General features: G+C 39.3%; 1 long non-coding RNA gene across 1 annotated transcript; it reads left to right on the top strand.

Annotated features, from left to right (window-relative positions):
* The first annotated feature begins 3,394 nt into the window (after positions 1 to 3,394).
* Positions 3,395 to 9,100, top strand: LOC134493958 (uncharacterized). Its single transcript, XR_010067622.1, has 2 exons — positions 3,395 to 3,502; positions 8,983 to 9,100. It is a non-coding gene; the product is annotated as an uncharacterized LOC134493958 (long non-coding RNA).
* The last annotated feature ends 546 nt before the right edge of the window (positions 9,101 to 9,646 follow it).

Here is a 9,646-nt window from a genome sequence, read left to right on the forward strand (position 1 = left end):
GGGAGGCATAATAGCAAGTCTTTTTCAGTGTCTGATAATGTTCACTGTGATTTTTAAAATGCAGCAAACTATTTTTCAGGCATGGAAAGGCAAGGCAAGGCTTGGTATCACATTTCCACTGGTAGTTCAACGAAAAATGGTGCCTGAACAATGTCAGATCCTCTTTTTCTCTTTGAGGTTAATGCAGCAGCCGCTTTTGGAAATTTATTAAAATATGGATTAGCGTTTAACAGTCCAAATAGCATAGATATCTTAAATTATGCAGCTGCTATACAAAAAGATAGCCAAGAGACAGGATGTTGACATGAAAGTTATAAATAGTAAGGAGAACTGCAGGCTGCTTTATATTTTTGCAGAGTTATATCTTCACAACTATTTTATACCCCAGCTGGAAGAGGAAGAAGTACATTGACCCTGGCAACTCCAGGTACTGTACTATGAAAGTCCCCCATTGGGGGAGATGAGCAGTGATACAAATTTAAAAAAATAAAAAAATAAAAATAAAAAATGAAATGTCAAGCATTATTAATGCATTAACAATTAAAAGGTAAAAGTCTTATTCTTTAGGAGAAAATAAAACATGAAAGAAGCAGCAAGGTACAACTTATTTACTGAAAAGATGAAAATGACTAACATCAATGTTTTCATTTCTTTGTCGAGGTAGTACTGAATAAAATGAATCGGATGCATTGAGCATCATTCGCAGAAAGGCAGGTGTCCATTTAAAAATACATGAAAAGTAAAAGGGACAGAGTTATATATGGGATTGTAATGCAGAAGTAAGAATAACTGTATCTTCCAAAATGTGTCTTCTACACAACTGATAGAGACATTATTATTCAACAGGACTAAACTGAATTAGAGCTGTTTTCTCTAATAAGGCATTTTTATTTTTATTATCATGTATAACCCACCTCCTGCCCATGTGCCACTTCTAGGTCATAGGGAAACCTGAGAACTCTACATTTGTGGGGAAAGCTAAGGATCTTTTCTCCGCAGCCTCCACAAAATAAGTTTCTCAGGATTATTTGCAAGGAACTGCAATCAGTACAACATTGATACAAGGGTGGGGTAAGAGATTTTATGGTATCTAGAATCCAAGCACTTTGCACCAGTCCAAAGTACATTTAATATCATCTGCAATTTGAAGAAGGGCTGATGATCTATATACACTGCAGCTGTACTAATGATCTAGCAAAATGCTATTTTAAACTGTAATTAGAACTGCTTTGAGCAAAGGCTTATGTGCTGTCACTGACACTGCTGTCCTTTCTCTTTGAAAAATTGTCCCTTTGTCACACTACAAATTATGCAGTGTATGGAGCAACGCCCCCCCCCCTAAAAACTCCTTGGTGCTATTTTCTCGCCATCAGATCCTGCACTGTAGAGCTTCCCCACAGTGTAGAATATTTCAATGTTTTAAACATATACTACTGCTTGTGGCTGCTTATATGGCAATCTCTATTTCAGAAATCCTTGCTACTTTTGATCTTGTAGTACAGGCAAACTGTCATGAGTACTGATGGTGAGCAGGAGGGGGCCTCTATCCAGGGTGGAAAACGCATGCGTAGTACTGAGGAATTAAGCAGCCATTCAAAGAGACACAGATCAGACCCGCCTTAACTTTTGGGGATTATATGTCTGGGTTTTCCCACGCTGCTTCAGTTTGTTAGGATTCTGTTTTATGTAGCAGTAATAAACACTAGAGACCTACTCCTCGTCTCAGCATGATTTCTGACTGTTAGGACACAAACTTCCACAAAGACACTATTCAGCCAAGTCTGTTATAACTCATCTGCTGCATTTAATGGTGCTAAAAATCAGTCTCTGGCCATTACTAAAATATTCTATTATCGCCAAGAATTCCAAAACAAAAAGAAACAAAAACTGTAGAAATTTCTTCAGAATACCCTTGATAGTATCTGGAATATACAGGCATTACGATTTTAAGTATTGCCTAACATGATACAGGACATGCCTTTGAATTAACTCTTTCTTAGTAAATTGCCACTATAACTAATAATTCTTCACTGGGGCTGGAAGTCTACACAGAAATATTTTGATGTTCTGTTGAAAGCTGGACTTTCTTTTCTGCTAACACATCTCAGACTGGGCCATAATGTTGCAATATTATAACAGTATGCATATTTATTTATTTTTTCAAATGTATACACTGCCCATCTCACTATGAATATTTAAATTATGGGAGAAAATTTGTGGAGCTCAGTGGGACCTACAGTATTTCTGAATAAATATAATTCGGACTGCACTGCCAGGCTTTTTCAATATATATACTTGTTTATATATGTGTACATACACACATATATAAAAGCCCTATTAATACGGCAACTGCAATTATTTAGAAAAGATAATAAGCAGAAAGACTGAACGCTTCACATCTTAAAACTGTAACGGAGGTACCTTTTAGTGGGAAGATGGAGGAAGGTTGTAGCATCGACTACTATTTAGTACAGCCATGATGAGAAAGTATTACCATCTGTTCTGTCACATTTCTCATAGGTGTTGGCAATGAATTCCCTCTCAATAGCCAATGGGAATTTTACTCTGGAGCTTTTCAAGAAGCTGAATCAATCATCACAAGGCAAAAATATTTTCTGTCCTCCCTGGAGTATCTCATCTACTCTTGCCATGGTCTATCTGGGGGCAAGAAATAATACTGCAATCCAGATGGCCAAGGAGAGTTCGGCAATTATTGTTATTATCCCTCCTTTTTTATACATTACTCAAGGCAGCGAACATACCTAATAGTCCCCCCTCCTATTTTCAGCAATTTGGTATGACTGACACCCATTTCACCCTCACACATAGTTTATAGCTATATATACTTTTTAAAAAATGTTAATTATTCTTAACATGCAAACAATAATAATTTTCAAAAGATGAAATGTAAAATCCAGACCCAAGGAAGCACGGCTAGGAAAATCTAAGGGTTTTCAAGTTTCAGGATTAAAACCAACTGTGTTTAAACAGTTGGTGAGTGAACATTTTAAGCCAGATGTTCCTTAAACTTGAATACTGTTGACATATTTTATATAAAATTTCATTTACTGCTTTGTTAAGAAGAAAATACATTGTATTTATCTTTCCAGTAATTATCCTTACAACTCTTATCAGGTGCTTCATTTCAATCCAACAAAAGGAACTGAAAATCTTTATCATGAAAACAGTCATGGTAATGAATTATTTTATTCTAGCAATTATTTTCAGCAGTACTGAAGCTGAAAACTTTGTGTATGTGTGTGCATGTGCTTTTATGTGTGTATTTATGCATGAGTGTACCCTTAACACATTCATTCAAATGCAACTGAGACTGTGAAGCCTAACACTGTCTCCATACAAAGCAGCTGGACCTTAGCCAAGACGACATCCTCTGCAGGGTGTTCCAGGAACGGAGCTCAGAAATCAACCAGCCCAGTAGCACTTACTTGCTTAAAACTGCCAGTGGGCACTATGGAGAAAAAAAACATTTCCATTTATTAGTGTAAGTACCGTATTTACCATAAGCTGTCTTGTTTCATTTTAAATAAATATATAAGAATAACCTCCAAGATTATTGGGGAACTAATCCTAAACTGCAAAGGGGACTTTAAGGGAATTTGGGATGTTTCAAATCTGCGTAGTAGGCCCCTTCCACTTCAGCAAAGGATCGTTACCTTGTTGTGGTGCTGGAGCTTGAGCATCTCAATGATGCCATGAGCTAAACCATGAAGGGCCACCCAAGACGGGAAGGTCATGACAGAGAGGTCAGACTAAATGTGATCCCTGGGGAAGGTAATGGCAACCCAGCCCAGTATTCTTGCCATGAAAACTAAATGGATCAGTACAACCAGAGATATGTCGGTATACCATCGGAAGATGAGACCCCCAGGTTGGAAGGTGGTCAAAATGCTACTGGGGAGGAACAGAGGATGAGTTCAACTAGCCCCAGACATGATGACGCAGCTAGCTCAAAGCCGAAAGGACGGCTAGCAGCCGACGGTGCTGGTGGTGAACGGCAAATCCGATGTTCTAAGGATCAACACACCATTGGAACCTGGAACGTAAGATCTATGAGCCAGGGCAAATTGGATGTGGTTATTGGTGAGATGTCAAGATTAAAGATAGACATTTTGGGCGTCAGTGAACTGAAATGGACTGGAATGGGCCACTTCACATCAAATGAACACCACATCTACTACTGTGGACAAGAGGACCACAGAAGAAATGGAGTAGCCTTCATAATTAATAGCAAAGTGGCTAAAGCAGTGCTTGGATACAATCCCAAAAACGATAGAATGATCTCAATTCGAATTCAGGGCAAGCCATCTAACATCACAGTGATCCAAATATACGCCCCAACCACGGATGCTGAAGAAGCAGTTCTATGAGGATCTGCAGCACCTACTGGAAAACAGGCCTAAAAGAGATGTTATTTTCATCACGGGAGACTGGAATGCTAAGGTGGGTAGTCAAATGACACCTGGAATTACAGGTAAGGATGGCCTGGGAGAACAAAACGAAGCAGGACATAGGCTGATAGAATTCTGCCAAGACAGCTCAATGTGCATAACAAACACTCTCTTCCAACAACCTAAGAGACGGCTTTATACATGGACTTCACCAGATGGACAACACCGAAAACAGATTGACTACATCCTTTGCAGCCAAAGGTGGCGGACATCTATACAGTTGGTAAAAACAAGACCTGGAGCTGACTGTAGTTCAGATCATGAACTTCTTCTTGCACAATTTAGGATCAGACTAAAGAGATTAGGGAAGACCCACAGATCAGCTAGATATGAGCTCACTAACATTCCTAAGGAATATGCAGTGGAGGTGAAGAATAGATTTAAGGGATTGGACTTAGTAGATAGGGTCCCGGAAGAACTATGGACAGAAGTCTGCAACATTGTTCTGGAGGCGGCAACAAAATACATCCCAAAGAAAGAGAAAACCAAGAAGGCAAAATGGCTGTCTGCTGAGACAGTAGAAGTAGCCCAAGAAAGAAGGAAAGCAAAAGGCAACAGTGATAGGGGGAGATATGCCCAATTAAATGCAAAATTCCAGAGGTTAGCCAGAAGAGATAAGGAATTCTTTTTAAACAAGCAATGCGCGGAAGTGGAAGAAGACAATAGAATAGGAAGGAGAAGAGACCTCTTCCAGAAAATTAGAAACATCGGAGGTAAATTCCAGGCCAAAATGGGTATGATCAAAAACAAAGATGGCAAGGACCTAACAGAAGAAGAAGAGATCAAGAAAAGGTGGCAAGAATATATGGAAGACCTGTATAGGAAGGATAACAATATCGGGGATAGCTTTGATGGTGTGGTCAGTGAGCTAGAGCCAGACATCCTGAAGAGTGAGGTTGAATGGGCCTTAAGAAGCATTGCTAATAACAAGGCAGCAGGAGACAACAGCATCCCAGCTGAACTGTTCAAAATCTTGCGAGATGATGCGATCAAGGTAATGCATGCTATATGCCAGCAAATTTGGAAAACACAAGAATGGCCATCAGATTGGAAAAAATCAACTTATATCCCATACCAAAAGGCCCTCATTTCACATGCCAGTAAGGTAATGCTCAAGATCCTGCAAGGTAGACTTCAGCAACTCATGGAGCGAGAATTGCCAGATGTACAAGCTGGGTTTAGAAAAGGCAGAGGAACTAGGGACCAAATTGCCAATATCCGCTGGATAATGGAAAAAGCCAGGGAGTTTCAGAAAAACATCTATTTCTGTTTTATTGACAATTCTAAAGCCTTTGACTGTGTGGACCATAACAAATTGTGGCAAGTTCTTAGTGGTATGGGGATACCAAGTCATCTTGTCTGCCTCCTGAAGAATCTGTATAACGACCAAGTAGCAACAGTAAGAACAGACCACGGAACAACGGACTGGTTTAAGATTGGGAAAGGAGTATGGCAGGGCTGTATACTCTCACCCTACCTATTCAACTTTATGCAGAACACATCATGCGACATGCTGGGCTTGAGGAATCCAAGGCTGGAGTTAAAATCGCTGGAAGAAACATTAACAATCTCAGATATGCAGATGATACCACTTTGATGGCTGAAAGCGAAGAGGAACTGAGGAGCCTTATGATGAAGGTGAAAGAAGAAAGTGCAAAAGCTGGCTTGCAGCTAAACCTCAAAAAACCCAAGATTATGGCAACCAGCTTGATCGATAACTGGCAAATAGAGGGAGAAAACGTAGCGGCAGTGAAAGACTTTGTATTTCTAGGTGCGAAGATTACTGCAGGTGCTGACTGCAGTCAGGAAATCAGAAGACGTTTAATCCTTAGGAGAAGAGCAATGACCAATCTCGATAAAATAGTTAAGAGCAGAGACACCACACTGACAACAAAGCTCCGCATAGTTAAAGCAATGGTGTTCCCTGTAGTAACATATGGCTGTGAGAGCTGTACCATAAGGAAGGCTGAGAGAAGGAAGATCGATGCTTTTGAACTGTGGTGTTGGAGGAAAATTCTGAGAGTGCCTTGGACTGCAAGAAGATCAAACCAGTCCATCCTCCAGGAAATAAAGCCAGACTGCTCACTTGAGGGAATGATATTAAAGGCAAAACTGAAATACTTTGGCCACATCATGAGAAGACAGGACACCCTGGAGAAGATGCTGATGCTAGGGAGAGTGGAGGGCAAAAGGAAGAGGGGCCGACCAAGGGCAAGGTGGATGGATGATATTCTAGAGGTGACGGACTCGTCCCTGGGGGAGCTGGGGGTGTTGACGACTGACAGGAAGCTCTGGCGTGGGCTGGTCCATGAAGTCACGAAGAGGTGGAAGCGACTAAACAAATAAACAACAACAGAATCATACAAGCCTCAGTATCAATCCAAATAATAATATGCTTAATTCTTATAGTAAAAATCAAATTATAAAAACATTTAAATTGTAATCCAAATCATTAAAGAGAAATATAATCATATAAGCCTTAGTATCAAACCAAATACATATTCTTAATTCTTGCAATGCAATAAATCTTGATCCAAATCATTAAAGAAAAATGAAATCATATAAGCCTTAATATCAAACCGAAGGCATATTCTTAATTCTTTATCCCACATCAAAATATGCCAGAGCATTTATTGTCTTCATATTACACACAGGGCATTTTTCATAGAGAAATCAAACAACCCAACTGCCCCTCTTGGGAACTCAGACTTCTCAGCAGAAAACGTCCCACAGAACAGAGTCAGGAAGCGACTAAACGAATAAACAACAACAAAGGCCCCTTCCAACCTTCCTATTCCAAATTAGAAGGATGGGGACTAAGGAGACAAGATATGCTATGAACAGAGCTTGGATATGGGCCTATATGTCCTCATTTTCCCCTCTGTACCTCCACGTGGGCAGCCTAAGTGCCTGCATCTGATTACTGGGGAATGGGAGGCAGAATCTGCTGCAGGTTCTCCTGACTCCTCAGTCTGCGCAACTGTTTAGAAAGGGAAGTGCCACACCCAGGAAAAGTAGCAGCTGCAGGAAGGTTCAGGGAATGCTGGGAATCACAGCAAGAAGGTGGACTTAATGTTTGCACTAGTGAATTGGTGTAAAGCTCTGCTTTCAGGAAGAATTCCACTTTTTGAACGCTGATCTAACTGATTTCAGTACACCCATATCCAGTGAACAAGCTACTGGCATATGAGTATATGATCCCATGGACTGTTTATTTTTAATAGTTATATCTCTCTTTATCTCCATAAGGAACTTCTCCTTTGCTGGTTCATAGCAGCAGATGATTGGATGTCACTGATACAGTTAACTTAAAAAATCACATACTTCTTAGGTTACCTCTTTTAACATACATAGTGTCAGTAAGTTATTAATCTGCTGAAAAACATGAGATACATTAAAAAGTGTGGATCTTTGCAGTAATCAATAATTCATACAATTAAATAATGAAATTGCAAGAAAAATATACAAATTCTGCAAACAAGAAAAAAGAATAATTTTTCCAAACCCTGCTGTCAGCTTCATACATACCCATCACACTATTCCCTATGCAGGGTGAAGGGGAGAAAAATCAGTATGCCAAAGAAATTAAAGACTTGAGATAAGAAAAAGACAAGGACATATAGATGAAACTAGTTTACACCAAGACCATTCGCTATACCTCTCCATAACTTTCAGTTTCGGCAATCTGTCCTTCTATCACACCTATATACCGCTTTATACATTGCCCTTTGTTCTTTAGATGTCTCACCTGTTTTTGTTTTTGTTTTTTTCAGGATTTCATTAACTCCAACCCACCCTGACTTTCTCAGATTTTGCCTTTCTCTCAACTGATTCACTCTTCTTTCATTTGTTTTGCAATTAAATCCTCTATCATCCTCTTTGAATGACCAAACCACTGTTTTTCATACTGGTCACTTATTTTTTTGCACTCACTCCGCATTCATTCAGCACCCATTCATTCCCGACCTATCTCTTCTTGGTTTATCACACCAATCTTTTACATCTTCCATATGCTGTGGTCATAACCAGATGAGCCTATTGCTATTGACCTTTGTCACTGATCATGACCTTGGTAGATTTTCACATAACACTTTGTAGAAAGATGGAGAGGGTTTAGATTATGTTATAGCCTTAGTCACATCTGTGTCACATGCAGCATTCCCTCTTGATAAGGACAGTGCCAGTCAGTTTTGGCATATTTTGGTCCTTGTGCCACAAGTGCAACCAAACCCTAGTTTTACCCTAAGCATGCTAATACTACTCTATGCAAGCTAGAATCCCTAATCTTGAAAATAATTTGCAAGCCAACATATTCTTGCCTGCATCCTACCAACTAAGAGGTATATGTAAAGTACTGACATTAAAATGTCAGCTTCACTAAGATGTTTAACCATACTGTGTTGTTCACTATACATTCTTTAGGAACAGGGACAGAATATTTTGTACATCTCAGGCACAATCTATATTCATATTTAACTGTCTTGATATAAACTCTTGTACTTACACCTTTCAGGAATATCTGCAGCTTGCTAAGACATATTATCATGCAGAGCCACAATCAGTTGATTTTTTAAGTGCTGCAGAACAAGTCAGAAATCAGATCAACTCATGGGTTGAAGGACAAACTGACAGTGAGCTCATTCTTGCAGTCCATTACAGAAGACTGTAGTCTGGTACACATCTTTTGCTTAGCTATGGTTTCTTTCAACATGAATAAACTCCACTTGGCTGGATTTACACAAGTGCTAATTCAAACACGAAATTTAATGCCACAATAGCTGGGCTTATACAACAAGTTAAGCCGAAACAACCATGTCATATTTTGGCTTTGCCAATGTACGAATAACACCACTGAATTCATACAATATGCTAAGCCATAATGTGGTCTATTTGGTTTCCCTAGTGGGTTGTTTGAACCAGTTACTGTGGTTTGTAAACCACAGTTTACTACGTATTGAAATGTGCGAATCAGTGATTCTCAAATGTTTTATTTTATGCACAAGTTAATAAGCCTTTCCTCATACTATGTATCAAAACATGTAACTTAGATATTAATAAAAAAAGAACTCTTTCTGTGTCAACATCACAATCAAAACCAGCGTTATAGGATGAAAGTAATGGCCCTGTCAAGTCTACTTTTAATTCAGAAATAGATAATTCAAGGCTCTTGAACTCTG

The sequence above is a fragment of the Candoia aspera genome, chromosome 3 (genome assembly GCF_035149785.1).
Source record: "Candoia aspera isolate rCanAsp1 chromosome 3, rCanAsp1.hap2, whole genome shotgun sequence".
In the NCBI taxonomy this organism is placed as follows: Eukaryota; Metazoa; Chordata; class Lepidosauria; order Squamata; family Boidae; genus Candoia; species Candoia aspera.